This window comes from Gossypium arboreum, chromosome 3 (assembly GCF_025698485.1).
Source record: "Gossypium arboreum isolate Shixiya-1 chromosome 3, ASM2569848v2, whole genome shotgun sequence".
NCBI lineage: Eukaryota > Viridiplantae > Streptophyta > Magnoliopsida > Malvales > Malvaceae > Gossypium > Gossypium arboreum.
In genome coordinates, this window is record NC_069072.1 from 9,700,839 (window position 1) to 9,719,694 (window position 18,856).

Genomic DNA, 18,856 nt, shown 5'->3' on the forward strand with positions numbered 1-18,856 from the left:
GTTAGCCATGGTTCAAATCCTTGCTATGCCATGAAAAATGGTATTTGGCCAAGGTTGATATTGTGTTAAAGCCATTGCATGCTAAATGTGAAGCTTGTTGATGATGCATGTAATGATGGATTGACTACTCTTGAAATTTCTTTTAGTATTCTTGAGTAGGACATTGAATTCTTTGTTTAACCATGACCGAAGTTGAAAGAGTATGGTTGTGATGTATTCGCCATGGTGCATTCATGAGCATGATTTATGCTTGTTACTTGATTGGTAAAATTTGTGTTTGGATGGGTATGAACCCCTTGAGATTGACCTTGCACCTATATGTGTATACATGTTTGCACATGATGTATTGGCATGACATATATACTATTTCAAGGTATATATTTGCTTGTGATGATGTTTCGGTTATGAAGTACATGAGAGATGTGTATTGAGCTACAATATGTAATCGTTAGTTAGTAAAATGCATGCTGTTTTTGTGTGGTATTAAGTGCATAATTGGCCTCAACATGGACAAGCATATTCGGCCACATGAGGGAAATTGGTGTGCATGCATTCGGTTAGAGGCAAGCATATTGATGCCTATTCTTGGCTTAGAAAATTCGCTAAGAGGAATATTAACTAATGTGCTGAGTTCGATTAGTGATTTCGTACATATGCGACTTTGATGCCTAATGAGCATATATATTGGCTAGGTATCTTGAATTCCTCTTCGATGCTCAAATGATAAAACCAATTTATTTGTTAAATTAAGCTCAAGAGCAAAGGGAGCTAAATCCGATAAGGGAAGGAAAAGTCGTCGAATAGCCGTCGAAATCGTTCGACCACGTCCGAGGTAAGTTTTCGAGTATCGAAACTTAGATTTTGATTCGATTGAATGAAGTAATAAGCAATCGAAATTGTGCCTTTGTATGTGGCCATTGAGCGAAATGATATTTTGCTAAGTGAATTGTGCATAAAAGTTGTGTTATGAAATTGAAACAAAGATGTGTATGAATGTTCGAGTGATATCTGGCTAAGCCCAAGGCAATTGTCGAGTTATGATATCCAAGCTAAGCCCAAGGCAATTGGGCGAGTTATGATATCCGGGCTAAGCCGAAGGCAATTGTGCAAATTGTGATATCCGGGTTAAGTCCCAAAGGCCTTTGTGCGGGTTACCATAACCGGCTATGTCCCGGCGTTTAAATGAGTAGCTATATCCGGATAAACTCAAGGTATGTGATTCGAGAACTTTGAACTTGCTGGAAAATTTTCAGTTAATGCACTTGTGAAATTCCCAACAACAAGGTATGTTTTGTGTGTGCTTCGCACACTATGAGTAAGTGCGTATGAATATTCGCTCTAATGATAAATGAGCTATCGGCATTAACTAGGCCGTTATTTGTGTATGAATATAAGAGTTGGGATTGTGAAGTAAGCATGTCTTTGAGAAATTGTGCATATGAATTATTGTTTAGCTACTTGAATGCTATGCTTTGGTTGTGTGTATATTATGGCTCAAACTTACTAAGCATAAATTGCTTACTCCGTTTCTTTGTTTCTCTGTTTATAGATTTTGCTCGTTAGCAATCGGATTCGGGATCATAGAAGTTGAAGTCAACCACACTATCAAAGCCCTTTTTGGTACTCCTTTAGTTGAGTTTTGGATATGGCATGTATAGGACCACCCTCGGTTGTTTTAAGTACTTTGTGATGTATATGTGTGCGGCCATGCGAAAATGGTTCGTAAAAGTGGAGTATGGAATTTGACCATATGTGGTTTGTAATTATATTTGGTTTCATGATGTGATTATGGTTTGGAATGAGAGTGTTGGTCACATGATCAGCCATTGGAATGGCTAAATATGATCATATGTGGACCTAAGTATGACTAGACTATAGTTGGTCCATGGGAACTACAATATAGGTAAAGCCTACCTTAAAAACAGAGGCTGCCAGCTGCAGTGACGTGGATGTGAAAAATCACCAAAATTTGTAGGAATGGTGTTAAATAGTGAATAAATTATGTGATCGAACCTTGACGAGTCTATTTTCACATGAAAGTAACGAAACGATCATATGAACAGTATACTGAGAGATATTAAAGTTCTCGTGAGACAGGGCCAGAACGGTTTCTGGGTCCCCTGTCGCGACTTTGAAAATTTACCATAAATCATCCAGAATGAATTAGAAGTCATGCCTTATATTTCCAGATTCCTTTTTCAGTCTAGTTTCATTAGAAACAAAGGAATCAGTATTGAAACCCTGTACAGAGAGATATTCAAGTTGTAACGTGCGAAGGTCAGTGTAGTCGACCCCTGTAACATGGGTGAATTTAAGTAATAAACTGTACCAATTGGCCCGACCAAAAATTCTAGAAAAAAATCCACGGATGGATATATGAGTCTAAATTCAGGGAAAATTTACGGAATAAGTTTCCGAGTTCTGTAACTCGAGATATGCTTTTTAAGGAAACAGTGACGCAGTTTTCCAGCTTGCCTGGGAATGTCAAGTTGGTCGTTGCTATAAGTGGTTTTGGCTTGTTAACCCCTCGTGTCCGACACCGGCAACGGTCTCGGGTTCGGGGTGTTACATAAATAATCCTTAGCAAATACAAAAACTACATTGGAACAACAAAAGTTAACTATCATAAGGACTCATTGCTCGAATTACTCCTTGGACAATAACATGCTGTAGCTGTGATGCTCAGTCACTTGTTTGCTTGTGCATGGATGTATGGATACATGCATGCTGCTGTAGTTACCTCTTGAACACTCCTCCTTGGCTACTAAGCAGCAAACTCCAATTTCTTTTCTCAAACACTCAAATCGTGTAGCAGCCAATGGCTTGGTCAGAATATCAGCAAATTACTCCCTCGAACAACAAGGGACCAAGCTAATTTCCTTAGTCAATTCTACTTCCCTCACAAAGTGGTATCTAATTTTGAAATGCTTTGTTTTGCCATGGAACACAGGGTTCTTGGCAATAGCAACAGCTGACTAGTTGTCAACCTTGATCTCAGTTGCTTCCACTTGACCAGAATTCAAGTCATCCAATAGCTTTCTAAGCCAAATGGCTTGATTAACAGCAGTACCAGCTACAATATATTCAGCTTCTGCAGTGGACTGAGCTACTGTCTATTGCTTCTTTGAGCTCTAACAAAAAACAGTTGAGCCTAGGGTGAAGAAGTAGCCTAATGTGCTCTTCATGTCATCAACTGAACCAGCCCAATCACTGTCTGAACAAGCTTTAGCTCCTCTGTTCTTCCAAACTTCACACCAAAATTCAAGGTTCATTTGACATATCTTAGGACCGTTTTTGTTGCTTTAAAATGTGCAACATTGCAGCAGTGCATGAATCTAGAGAGAAGGCTAACAACATATATGATGTCTGGCCTTATTGCTGTCAAATAGAGTGGGCAACCAACCAAACTCCTGTAAGCCTTTTCATCCACTCGATCATGCTCACTGGTGCTTGACAATTTCTCTCCTAGTGCTACAGGAGTGCTAGCAGGCTTGCACTTTGACATGCTGAATTTGCTTAGAATTTTTAGTGCAAATGCTTGCTGGATTATGAAAATGCCCTGTTCGTTCTGATTTACCTCCATACCAAGGAAGTATGTCATCAAACCAAGATCAGTTATCTCAAAAACGTCTTGCATGTGCTTCTTAAAGTCTTCAATCAGCTCACTTTTGTTACCAGTGACTAGCAAGTCATCAACATATAGAGACACAATCAGTAGGGTCTTGTAATATCCCAAATTAGGGCCTAATCGGAATAGTGGTTTCGTGACCACAAATCTGAGATAGAAATAATTATTTTATGATTATTTTGAGGTCTATGATATGATTGCATGATTGTGTGAAAATTTCGTGAAGAAATTCTATGCATAAAGTGCTTAATTTGAAGTTAGGGACTAAATTGAATAAGCTATAAAACTTGCATTCTAGAAGTTTCTAGTATGAAATTGCTTTGAAATATTAATTAGAAGGTTTTAAATAGAAATTTGACCAATTTTTAAGTTTATGGACAAAAATTGGACATGGATGGAATTTTTGAAAGTTTAATAAGGAAGGGCATTTTGGTCATTTTGATATTAAATGAAATGAAATGGGAAAAATAACATAAAAATGATCATCTTCTCCATAAGTTTCTGCCAAATTTTTCTCTCCACCATAGCTAGGGTTTCAACACTTTTCAGCCTTGATTGTAAGTGATTTCTATGCCCGTTTTTAATGTTCTTTATATTTTTGAAATCCTCGTAGCTTCGGTTTACTGTTTCTACCAATATTTTGAGCTAGGGTTTATATTTAAAATTTACCCATGAATGATATGCATGAATTTTGATGTTTTATGGTAGAATATGAAGCTTGAGATTGTGTTAAACAACTTTTGCTAAGTTATTTTACGTAAAAACGACTAAAATGACATAATCGGTAAAAATACCTAATGTTCATAAGTACATGTTAGAGTGAGAATTGGATGTTTCTGTAGAAGGGAAAAATGATCAGCATATCATAAAACATAAGAAAATAGGATGAAGTTTAATTTACGAGATTTGGGGCAAAAGTGTAAATATGTGAAAGTTTAGGGGCAAAATTGTAATTTTTCCAAAATATGATTTTGGGTTGATTTGAATAATATGAGTCCTAATTAGGCTATATTTGAAATGATAGAGCAAGGAAAATCAAAATTCAGGCTAAAATCGGTAAAATACCGAGTTGTGGACAAAATGGTAAAAATGACCATTTTCGCATAAGAGGTAAGTTCATATGTAAATATTGTAATATAAATGTTATTTTAAATCATTTAATGCTATTTATACGATATTATGATTGTTATCATGCAATTCTATGCTTTGTGGTCATTGTTGGACAACATACAAAAATTTTATGAAATATGTGAAAAATGTGAAAGACTACCGAAGTATCGTCATTGGTATTCCAAGGAGAATGGTAAAGCAATACGAACGAGGAAAGTCCCATTGAACTTTAGGAATAGATTCAGATATTTGGGCATCCGAACTCGTTGAGTTGAGTCCGAGTTCACTTATGGATGCGAACGTCCAAACTCGTTGAGTTAAGTCCGAGTTCGTGAGATGTAACTAGGCATCCGAGCTCGTTGAGTTGAGTCCGAGTTCACTTATGGATGCGAACGCCCGAGCTCATTGAGTTGAGTCTGAGTTCGCTTATGGGCGGGTTACATGGTAGCTTGGCTACATATGTGGCACTTAAGTGCAAACATTCCATGTATCCGAGTTATATTCCGATGTGTTCAACGGGTAAAATTCTAGTGAAATGGAAGAATACTCAAGATGCAAGTGACGTATTGGTAAGTGTTGTGGAATGGGCACTTTGGACAGGTATGTACTTAACCCTCAAGTTGAGACTTGATACGACAACAATAATGTAGTAAGACGATGAATGATGAATAGAAATGTGATATATGTTTTGGTGATATTATGCTAATGTTTGTTGGTATAATTGCTTTGTTAAGTTATTTGTTATTTGCATGCGAACTTACTAAGCATTTATGCTTATGTCCTCCATTCCATTCCTTGTAGTTTTGACAAGCCGGTTTGGAGATCAGGACGGCCGGAGGCACGCTCACACTATCAACGGACCATCTCGGTATGGTGGCTTGCATATTTTGGGAATATGGCATGTATAGCATTATAATCCTTTTGTGTATATAATCTTATGATATAGCTCATGAATGGCATGGAAATGTTTGAGAATGATTAGCTATTGGAGTGGCTAATCGAGATTATATTTGATAACACGTATGCTTTATGTGCTAACTAATCTATGGAAATCCATAAAATGGTGAAATTGGCTATAAAATGAATCACACAAAGAAGAAGGACGTGAATTTGAAAAATCTCTAAAACTAGTAGAGATAGAATTAGATGATGAATAAAATATGAAATTGAAGCTTAATGAATCTATTTTCATGTGGAAGAAACAAAATAGGTAAAAGAGTTGTATTTTATGAGATATTTACGTTTTGGTGAAACAGGGTCAGAGCAATTTCTGGATTCCCTATTCTGACTTTAGAAATACACCATAATTTGTGTAAAAATAATTAGGACTCACAATTTATATGTATGGATTCCTTATTGAGTCTATTTTTAAGTGAAAGAAACGACATAGTCATTGGATTTCTGTACAGAAAGAAATTTGATTCGTAGTGAACAGGGGTCAGAGTAGCCAAACCTTGAAACAGGAGAGACTTTAACTAAAAAACTGTACTAATTGGCCCGACCAAAAATTCTAGAAAAAAATTAGTAGATAGATATATGAGTTTAGTTTCAGGAAAAATTTACGGACCTTAATTTCAAGTTTGATCCATTTAATTAATGAATTAAGTCCGTTAACACCTCGTGCTCGACTCTGGAGATGGTATCGAGTACGGTGGCATTACAGGTCTCCTCTCCAGCCTTCTTGACATAAAGAGTAGGCTCACTTATGCTCTTTGTGACAGGAATCTATCCTGTCATACCACTAAATGTAACACCCCAAACTCGGCCTGGAAGTTAGGCTCGAATCTGGCGTGTCACATTGAAGTGTTTTTCGAAAACCATGTTTCCATTAAAAACCCTTCTTAATAATTAAAAACTTATACCCTTTTTAAACCTTGTTAGAAAACCTCAGCTAAATAACATTCTTAACAACTTTGTAAAAATCTTGGTAGTTGCGAAAGCTTAATTTAAAAACAATTACGGATACGTGATGTTTTGAACAACAGTAGTTGCATTGGAAAACCGTGTTCTAATACTAGCAATTATAAGAACAATAAATAAAATTCCAAATTTGAAATCCATAAAATTACAACGGCTTTACTACAACCCACATAAAAACATTTAAAAGCAATAATCAAAACTATAACATAAACAGTGTGTGTGGCTTCCTCCGAGCCCCTCGCAGCCCCGATCCGTCTAAGGTTGGAAATTACCTGAAAGGTTAATAAATTGGGTGAGTTTACGAGAAATCAGTGTTAAATCCCTTACTATAAAAAGGAACAGTCAGTCATATAAAAGAATTAAAAGTCCGCCCCACCTTACTTACGATTTGATGATCGATTGGGCCTTAGCCCATTTTAACGACAATACAGATGGGCTTTAACTCATTACGAATAAAAAACATTATCGAACTAGAATCGAATCGAATCGGTGACGAATCGAATTAAAATCGATGATCGTGTAATGAATCAAAAATCGAATGTGAATGCAATCCCAACCCAATCCAACCTATAACCAATCGTTACACTCCACCGTATTTCACCCTACACTCCATGTGGGAATAGCTCAACCCACCCAACCTTACACTCCACAGTTGCAGCATTCTTGTCGCTCGGTTATCGATATTGTGACAGAGTCACCAAATACAGATATTGTAGCAGAGCCATCAAAACAGATATTTGTGGCATAGCCACCAGAAACAGATAATGTGGCAAAGCCACTTAACAGAATACGTGGCACAAAGCCATCGATAACTGCACTATGTTAGGCACATAGCCGTCAACTAGAGTAACATAACCGGCACACAGCCCTAGGTAAATGTGATCAACACAGAGTCGTCAATAACCATATATTGGCACATAGCCTTAGGCAAATACGTTTGATACACAGCCATAATCAGGTTGGCACAGAGCCATATGTAGGTTGACACAAAGCCATAATCAGAAGGCTTTAAGCCATCGGTAGCTGTATCATGTTAGGAACATAGCCATCAGCGACGGTAATATAGTCGGCACACAGCCTCGGGTAAATATGATCGGCACTCAACCATTGATCGGTCCACAGTCGTCTTGGGCGACCCGTGCGACCTTATCAAATCGATCGAATATACGGCTCTTAAGCCTTCTTGTGGATCCACAGTCGTCAAGCAACCATGCGATCCTAACAGATCAGATCTTCCTCCGTACAAAATCCCAACCCATGCAACATGTCATGTATGCAGAATTTCATGCCCAAATTTGAATCAAACAATCACAGTCAAGTCATTCATATACCAACATATATTCACAATCAAATTCGTCAACCACACAGTCCAAGTTAGTCACTTGGCCACAAGGGCAAAACAGTCATTTAACACCTTAGGGGCAAAATGGTAATTTTACCCCACAAGGTATCTCGATAATTCCACCCTACAAGGGTATTTTAGTAATTCTACCCTACAAGGGTATTTCGGTAATTCTACCCTACAGGGGTATTTCAGTAATTCTACCTTACAGGGGTATTTCGGTAATTCCACCATACAGGGGTATTTTAGTAATTCTACCCTACAGGGGTATTTCAGTAATTCTACCCTATAGGGGTATTCTGATAATTCTACCCTACAGGGGTATTTTGGTAATTCTACCTTACAGGGGTATTTCGATAATTCTACCCTACAGAGGTATTTCGGTAATTTTGTAAATCGAGGGTAAAATGGTAATTCTGTAAATCAAGTGTACTTTGGTAATATTACAAGTTGAGGGTATTTCAATAATTTTACAGGTCAAGGGTATTTCAGTAATTTCACAAATCAAGGGTATTTTGGTAGTTTTACAAACCAAGGGTATTTTGGTAATTTTATAAACCAAGGGTATTTTAGTAATTTTACAAACCAGGGGTATTTTGGTAATTTTGTAAACCAAGGGTATTTTGGTAATTTTACAAACCAGGGGTATTTTGGTGATTTTATAAACTAAGGGTATTTTGGTAATTTGGTAAACTAAAGTATTCTAAACAGGGATAACAATACGAATGGGCCTAAAACCCTTGGCCCAAATGGGCCCACACGCTCGTGTGGCCCTTTTAGCCCAAATCTAGCCACAGATATGAGATTCACCTAGCCTAGTCTAATATTTACTACACAATCAAACAACTTATCCAATTGGGCCCGTAGGCCCATTAGGCCCACATGGCCCCTTTCGGCCCATCGCGACCCGAAGTAGCCATCCTACAGTTAGAGTAGTAAGAAATACACACCTGACAGGAGACTGGAGTTAATCCGCGCTCCGAGCACTCTTAGTCGACGCCCAACCCAAACGAGCACGCCATAAAGCGAAAGGGATCAGCCAAGAAAGGTACCTTTACTCTCCTCATGGTTCTCTATATTTAAAGCCAGCTTCCCATCCACTCTTATGTTAGCTTCCCGATGTGGGATCCCTCCATCATCAGAGTTTAAATTCAACACCAACTCTTGTCGCCCCCTGTCAGCAAAATAAATGCTCTTTGCTTACCATGGGATTCGAACCCATGCCTCACCTTAAATGCTCCACATGCTACTTGCCACTAATCCATAAGGCTTTTTGTGTCACAATTTCTCCAACAATATTCTTAAGGCCTACCTACTACACCTAGGGTTTGATTCACCTTAAACCAAAATTTTTGCTAGAGTCCAGATTTGAACCTAGGACTTCTCCAACACTTCTCAGCACACTTAACCACTAAAACAAGCCTTCATTAATGAAATTTACACGCACAACAAAATATTATAACCTACCTTCAACTGCTCCCATGCTTAAGGCTCAAAACTTCTCGGCCCAAATTCAGGGTGTTACAACTCTACCTCCCTTAAAGAAATTTCGTCCTCGAAATTTCCGTCTAATAGGGTAGTCGTGTAACATCTACCCCACTACGCTACCGCTGCGCACTCTGATCCTACTATCACTATCACACTTCAACTAGAACTTGAAACATCTCATACAAACAACACTTATTCACAGAGGCAGCCACATATTTATCACGCATATATACAATTTCTATATTCAAACATCACATCCATATAAAATAAATACCAAATTTAAATTCAGACCAATATCTAATGAATCTGCAGTATTTCAATTTCTAAACAGAAAAAAGTATTCAAAAGACTTATGGATTCGACGCCGGAGACTCGGTGTGCCACACTTTTTAAACAAAATACTTCAAACAGACCACGTAGTTGAAAATAATTTTTTAAAATTCAACCTTTGAAAACCCAATCCACAGCCCAGTTGTTGCAACTTGGCTCTGATACCACTAAATGTAACACCCCAAACCCGGCCTGGAAGTTTGGCTCGAATCTGGCGTGTCACATTGAAGTGTTTTTCGAAAACCATGTTTCCATTAAAAACATTTCTTAATAATTAAAAACTTATACCCTTTTTAAACCTTGTTAGAAAACCTCAGCTAAATAACATTCTTAACAACTTTGTAAAAATCTTGGTAGTTGCGAAAGCTTAATTTAAAAACAATTGTCGATACGTGATGTTTTGAACAACAAGAGTTGCTTTGGAAAACCGTGTTCTAATACTAGCAATTATAAGAACAATAAATAAAATTCCAAATTTGAAATCCATAAAATTACAACGGCTTTACTACAACCCACATAAAAACATTTAAAAGCAATAATCAAAACTATAACATAAACAAGTGTGTGGCTTCCTCCGAGTCCTCGCATCTCCGATCCGTCTAAGGTGGAAATTACCGAAGGTTAATAAGCGGGTGAGTTTACGAAAACTCGAGAAATCCCTACTATAAAAGGAACATTCACCATATAAAAGAATTAAAAGTCTGCCCCCACCTTACTTACGATTTCCAGATCAATTGGGCTTTAGCCCATTTTAACAGATAGTACCAGATGGGCTTTAACCCATTACAGAATAAGAAACATTATCAGAACTAGAATCGTAATCGAATCGTGATGTAATCGTAATCGTAATCGAGATCGTGTAATGAATAAAAAATCAGAATGTGAATGCAATCCCAACCCAATCCAGCCTATAACCAACCGCTACACTCCACCCGTACCAGCCCTACACTCCATGTAAGGAATAGCTCAGCCCCACCCAACCTTACACTCCACAGTTGCAGCATTGCTACTCAGTTATCAGATATTGTGACAGAGTCACCAGATACAGATATTGTGGCAGAGCCACCAGAATAGATATTTGTGGCATAGCCACCAGAAACAGATAATGTGGCAAAGCCACTTAACAGAATACGTGGCACAAAGCCATCGATAACTGCACTATGTTAGGCACATAGTCGTCAACTAAAGTAACATAACCGGCACACAGCCCTAGGTAAATGTGATCGACATAGAGTCGTCAATAACCATATATTGGCACATAGCCTTAGGCAAATACGTTTGGCACACAGCCATAATCAGGTTGGCACAGAGCCATATGTAGGTTGACACAAAGCCATAATCAGAAGGCTTTAAGCCATCGGTAGCTGTATCATGTTAGGCACATAGCCATCAACGACGGTAATATAGTCAGCACACAGCCTCGGGTAAATATGATCGGCACTCAGCCATTGATCGGTCCACAGTCGTCTTGGGCGACCCGTACGACCTTATCAAATCAATACGAATATACAGCTCTTAAGCCTTCGGTGGATCCACAGTCGTCAAGCAACCATGCGATCCTAACAGATCAGATCTTCCTCCGTACAAAATCCCAACCCATGCAACATGTCATGTATGCAGAATGTCATGCCCAAATTTGAATCAAACAATCACAGTCAAGTCATTCATATACTAACATATATTCACAATCAAATTAAATCAACCACACAAATCCAAGTTAGTCACTTGGCCACAAGGAAAAATAGTCATTTAACACCTTAGGGGCAAAATGGTAATTTTACCCCACAAGGTATCTCGGTAATTCCACCCTACAGGGGTATTTTAGTAATTCTACCCTACAGGAGTATTTCGGTAATTCTACCCTACAGAGGTATTTCGGTAATTCTACCCTACAGGGGTATTTCGGTAATTCCACCATACAGGGGTATTTTAGTAATTCTACCCTACAGGGGTATTTCGGTAATTCTACCCTACAGGGGTATTCCGGTAATTCTACCCTACAGGGGTATTCCGGTAATTCTACCCTACAAGGGTATTTCGGTAATTCTACCTTATAGGGGTATTTCGATAATTCTACCTACGGGTATTTCAAGAATTCTACCTACGTGGGTATTTCAAGAATTCTACCTACAGGGTATTTCGATAATTCTACCCTACAGGGGTATTTTGGTAATTCTACCCTACAGGGGTATTTCGGTAATTTTGTAAATCGAGGGTAAAATGATAATTCTGTAAATCAAGGGTACTTTGGTAATTTTACAAGTCGAGGGTATTTCAATAATTTTACAGGTCGAGGGTATTTCAGTAATTTCACAAATTAATGGTATTTTGGTAATTTTACAAACTAAGAGTATTTTGATAATTTTACAAACCAAGGGTATTTTGGTAATTTTATAAACCAAGGGTATTTTAGTAATTTTACAAACCAAGGGTATTTTGGTAATTTTGTAAACCAAGGGTATTTTGGTAATTTTACAAACCAGGGGTATTTTGGTGATTTTATAAACCAAGGGTATTTTGGTAATTTGGTAAACTAAAGTATTCTAAATAGGGATAACAATACGAATAGACCTAAAACCCTTCTCGGCCTAAATGGGCCCACACGCTCGTGTGGCCCTTTTAGCCCAAAACTAGCCACAGATATGAGATTCACCTAGCCTAGTCCAATATTTACTACACAATTAAACAACTTAATCCAATTGGGCCCGTAGGCCCATTAGGCCCACATGGCCCCTTTCGACCCATCGCGGCCCGAAGTAGCCATCCTACAGTTAGAGTAGTAAGAAATACACACCTAATAGGAGACTGGAGTTAATCCGCGCTTCGAGCACTCTTAGTCGACGCCCAACCCAAACGAGCACGCCATAAAGCGAAAGGGATCAGCCAAGAAAGGTACCTTTACTCTCCTCATGGTTCTCTATATTTAAAGCCGACCAGATCCACTCTTATGTTAGCTTCCGATGTGGGATCCCTCCATCATCGAGTTTAAATTCAACACCAACTCTTGCCGCCTCGTTAGCAAAATAAATGCTCTTTGCTTGCCATGGGATTCAACCTATGCCTCCCCTTAAATGCTCCACACGCTACTTGCCACTAAGCCATAAGGCTTTTTGTGTCACAATTTCTCCAACAATATTCTTAAGGCCTACCTACTACACCTAGGGTTTGATTCACCTTAAACCAAAATTTTTGCTAGAGTCCAGATTTGAACCCAGGACTTCTCCAACACTTCTCAGCACACTTAACCACTAAAACAAGCCTTCATTAACGAAATTTACACGCACAACAAAATATTATAAGTTGCCTTCAACCGCTCCCATGCTCAAGGCCCAAAACTTCTAGGCCTAAATTCAGGGTGTTACAAGGCTCTTAGAGCCTGTTTTAGGCCATACAAGGCCTTCTTGAGCCTGTAGACCTTGTATTCCTCACCAGGGACCTTAAAACCTTCAGGTTGCTCAATGAAGATTTCTTCTTTGAGAAATCCATTTAGAAATGCTGATTTGACATCTAATTGATGCACTTTCCACTATTTCTGAGCTGCCAAGGCAAACAATAGCCTTATGGTGTCTGACCTTGCAACAGGTGCAAAGGTTTCAAAGAAATCGACTCCTTGCTGCTGACTGTACCCTTTCACAACCAACCTGGTCTTGTGCTTGTTCAATGACCCATCTGCATCGTTCTTGGTCCTGAACACCCATTTGACACCAATAACCTTTCTATTTGCTGGCCTATTAACCAGCTCCCAAGTGTCATTCTTTTGAATCATCCTCAATTCAGCTTCCATAGCTTCTTGCAAGTAGCTCTCATTTGCAGCTTCATCATAGCAGGATGGTTTAACCATGGTCATAGCACATCTTTCATAGATGCCTGCTAGTGTTCTAGTGCCTTTGATAGGTGCATCATCATAGTCATTTTCAGCTTCAACTTCAATCTCAACATGCTGCAGGTCAAGGTTATTCTAATCTACCTCAAACTACTTGCATCAGTTCCATCCCACTTCCAACAGCTTGCTTCATTAAACTTCATATCCCTGCTCACTACAATCTTCTTGGTCGATGGATCAAAGATTCTATAACCTTTATTGACACTGTTGTAGCCAACAAACACTCCTGGAATGGACCTCCTTTCCAGCTTAGTTCTCTTCTTTGCTGGCACCAATGTATAACACAAACAACCAAACACCTTTAAGTGTGAGACAGTTGGTTTTTGTCTAAACTAGGCTTCAAAGGGTGTTTTACTCCTTACTGCATTAGTTGGCAACCTATTCAGCAAGTAAACAGATGTGTTTATAGCCTCAGCCCAAAAGTTGTTAGGCATTTTGGCCTCAAACAGAAGACACCTGGCCATATCGAGGACTGTCCTATTCTTCCTCTCACAGATACCATTCTGCTGTGGTGTATAGATGGTTGTCAATTGGTATTGAATCCCAGCATCATCACATATCTTTTGAAATCTCTAAGACACATACTCAGTTTCATTGTCTAACCTTAAGCATTTCAGCTTACAACTAGTTTAGTTCTCAGCCAATACCCTGAATTTGCAAAAGAAGTCAGCCACTTCTGACTTTTCTTTCAAGAAGAAAAAACCTGGTGCACTCATCAATGAACAGTGCAAAATACCTGCTGCCATTTAAGGAGGTGGTCTTCATAGGTCCACAGATGTCAGTATGAACCAGTTGGAGCTTGTCTTGAGCTCTTCAAGCTTTGCTGACAGGAAATGGTAGTTTGGTCTGCTTGCCAAATTGACAAATCTCACACACATTCCTCTTTGGCTCGATCTTGGACATGTCTTCAACTAAACTCATTTTGTGCAGCAAACCAAGTGAGTTGTAGTTCACATGCCCCAGCCTCCTATCCCACAAACTTGACTCATCAGCCTGAGCTATATGTGCCTTTGGTTCTAGTTGATTTACATCTAAAATGAAGCTTCGATCATTCATGGCTACTGTTGCTAGTACTTGGTCAACAACATCTTTGACCACACAAGTTTTGCCATCAAAGAAGAGAGAGTAGCCCTTCTCTAATAACTGACCAGCATTCAGTAAATTTTGGTCAATGTCAGGCATATAAAGAACCTCAGAAATGGTTTTGTTACCTGACTTGGTGCCAATCACAGCCTTGCATTTGCCTTTGGCCTCGAGGAGCTCACCATTTCCAATTTTGACTTTCACAAATGTAGTGTCTAGCTCATTGAACATGATCTTGTTTGAAGCCATGTGGTGAGTACATCCACTATCAATCAACCACATCTTGCTAACCTTGCTTGAGCTTGCAAAACAAGAGGCTGTGAAGACATGCTCTTCCTGTGCTTCAACATCTTCAACAGTCTGAGCTTGATTTTGATGGTATGGCTGTGCTTTTGACTTGTTTTTGCACACTTTTTCAATGTGTCCTAGCTGTTTGTAGCCTATACGCTGAATATCTGGCCTGTACCAGCAATATTTTTCAAGCTGAATAGTCTTCTTACAATGAGCATAAGGTGGAAACTTCTTTTTTGCAGCTTCTTTCTTGCCTTTCTCTTTCTTTTCTGTCCAAGGCTTCTTGCCTTTGAAACTTAAGCTCGAGCTTGAGCTTTCTCTGCCTTTGGCCTGAAAACCTCTCTTAGAATGCTCCTCCATTTTGTTTGCTCTTCTTTACTCTTGTGCATAGAGAGTATTTATCAAATCTGTCAAGGGGATAGCTGATAGGTCCCTCGAGTCTCCAAAGAAGATATCTTGATTCATACTACTCTGGTAGGGTTATTATGACTTTCTCAACTACTCTCTGGTCATTAAAATCATCCCCAAGCTGTCTTATATTGTTGACTGTGGCCATGATCCTGTCAGCACACTGCTTGATGGTTTCTAACTCCTTCATCCTCAGATTCTCGAAGTCCCTTCTCAAGCTGATTAGTTGTTGTTGTCTGGTCTTCTTTGATCCTTGAAACTCCTCCTTGAGTTTTTCCCAGGCCTGCTTTGGAGTGTCACAGGCCATTATCCTTCTGAAGGTCACATCTGAAACTCCACTTTGAAGGCATGACATGGCCTTGTACTTCTTGGCACAGTCTTCATTATACTGCCTGATTTGAGCTATGGTCGGATTTACTCTCAAGGGAGGTGGCTCTGTGTCATTTTGAACAACATTTCATAGATCATGTGCCTACAGATATGTCCTCATTTTCACAACCCAAATATTGTAGCTCTCACCAGCAAAAACAGGTGGTGGTGGTGGTGGTGGTGGTGGTGAGAAGCTCATCCTTGCAGCAACTAAAAAAAACAATAAAAACAGCTCCTGCTTCTTCCTTTCAAACACGAATCAGCCAAAAAACAGTGCACAACTAAGGCCCTCAAAGACAACCGGCTCTTGATACCATTTGTTAAGTTTCAATGATCAATGGAACAAAGAAAAGAAATTTTGTGTTTGAAAGCTTAAAACAGAAGCAAAAACGGATGAACAAATTGAGAGAACAAGTTGGCAACTCTCATTACTTGAAAAGTTCAAATTACATGTACATAAGTGGAAGGATTACATTGAAAGAAAACAAAGCTTGCTTGTGCAAGTGTCTAAGCTGTAAAATCAGCATAATTACAACCTAAAAGCTACTAAATCAGCTAAGTATCTAACTAATCCTTAGCAAATACAAAAACTACATTGAAACAACAAAAGTCAACTATCACATGGACTCATTGCTCGAATTACTCCTTGGACAATAGCATGCTGTAGCTGTGATGCTCGGTCACTTGTTTGCTCGTGCATGGATGCATGGATACATGCATGCTGCTGTAGTTGCCACCTTTTGAACAAGCTTCCTGTGTAGAAGATATTAACCAAAGAGTAGTTTTCTTCAATGGACTCCTCCCCAGCGTTTTGACAAAACTAGAGAAGTCATTGAAGGGATCTACATTTGTGGGGTGTGATCTATACAAATTGTTTTAAGATGTTCTCAATCAACGATGTTCTCAATCAACCTGCAAGTTTTGGTGAGAAATGTTAAACAGAGATACCAAAGTTCTCTCTTAGATAACAGAATATTATGAATAATTTCATTTATCATATAACATTACATTGTTAGGTTTTAGCTGCTATGTTTATGTTTTATCTGCAGGTGCATTGTTTTGTTATGGCTTCTTCCCGCAGTGTTATGTTTTTGCTGGTGTCCTTATGTTTGATCTGCAGGTGTTCATTTTTTGTTATGGTATCAGGGGTTTTGGAACCGATAGTTTTGTAGCTATGATGACTACTGTTGATAATAAGATTTCTAGAAAAACTAAAATGAATGCTTTAGAATAATTTTATGTTTGTTAATGATTCCTGTAGCATTGATAGAGCGGGGAATCAAAGGTGACAATGCGCCCCAGGTACTACTCCTTGTGCTGACAGAACTAGACATGTATTCTTTTTGATCCGTTCCATCCGACAGGAAGTATTCATCTCTTATGGTTCCGGCGCATTTTGAAAGACAGCTTTATATGTTCGCCATTTAACTTGCTTCAGCTAATATTGAACAAATAAGATCAGTGGTGTGCAACTTGGGAAGTTTACATGAGGCCTGTGTGATGTGTTGTAGTTTCTGAAAGTGTGTTATCAGACAAGGTATTACCTTCTAAGAGATGTTTAGCTTACGTCTGTATGATGTGCTGTAACTTAAGTGACTCTGGGTGCTTGTGTTACCTGTAATCATATTAACTAATCAATAAATTTTATTTGCTGAGAAAACAATACTATTGTTGTCCTTTTTTAAAATTAAATATAATTAAAATTGTTTTTCCCCCAAAGCAAGCAGCTTCATTTCCAAAAGTTTTAGAACATGCTTTTCATGATGCAATTGGATTTTTTTTCTTTATAAATGTGTTAATATGATGCGTTTATTCGAAGTAGTAATGTTGTATGATACCAATACAAAATATCACAGCTGTAACTCCATCAAAAGTTATCTAATTTAAAATATTTATCAATTAATTAGGCTTAATATAATATTTGGTATTTAAAATTAATAATTTTTTAATTTAACATTAATTTTTTTCAGTTTGATATCTAAACTTAACATTTTTTTTAATTTGATAGCTAAAGTTTTTTTCCAATTTATTAGTCAAAATTGTTAAACCTTATACAAAGTACTCCACTATACTAAAAGTATTTTTGAGGCAGCTTAGTTTTCTCAGGCTTGGACTTTTTAAGCTCGGGTTTAAAGTTAAAAATCTTGCTTTTAACATTTTAATTTTACTAAATTTTTAATTAAAAATAATAAAAATATTTTTTAATTATTTCCTAATTTTTACATATTTTCATTTTATTTTTCGCAAGTCGTTAAAATTTTTAAGCACGTTTTTCTTTTCGCTTTTCCAAGAAAATGAAAACGAAAATGAACATTTTCTAAAACCTAACCAAGCCTAAATCTTTCATTTTATAATATTTGTTACTAAAAATATTCTAAATTTCAAAGTAAATAAAATATATTTATTATCAAACAATTTTTGAATTGGATCATGTTCGGAACTGTTAATGTGAAACCAAAAATGATATGGGCTTTGATAGGTGGTTGGACTTTTGAGTGGTTTTTGTACAAATTCAGAAAACAGTTGAATATAAATAAAAATTTATCATTTTGGTGATAAAATATGTATTTCAAAAATAAGTTATTCATTAATTGAGTCTTAATTTAATTAGTATGAATATTATTATCAATACAAAATTAATGATTTGTGATAGAGTATTATTATCAATGCATAGTTAACAATTTGTGATAGATTAAGAATTCATACGTGATTGATGGTTTGCTTTTATAAAATTTATGGGAGTATATGGTAAACAATGTGAAGTGTCATGATCAAGGATGATATTAGGCCTCTAATCTTAAATTGTTATTTTAAAATTTTAAAATTATAAATTTATTTAATAATAAATATACAATTTAATCCTCCAAAATTAAAATTTTAAAATAGTAAACATATATAAAGATAAAATTATATATTGACCCTTTTAAACTTTTAAAATTTATTTTTGACTCCAAAAACAAACTTTTGAATTCATCCATGTACCAAAAATTGAACTTTGAATAGG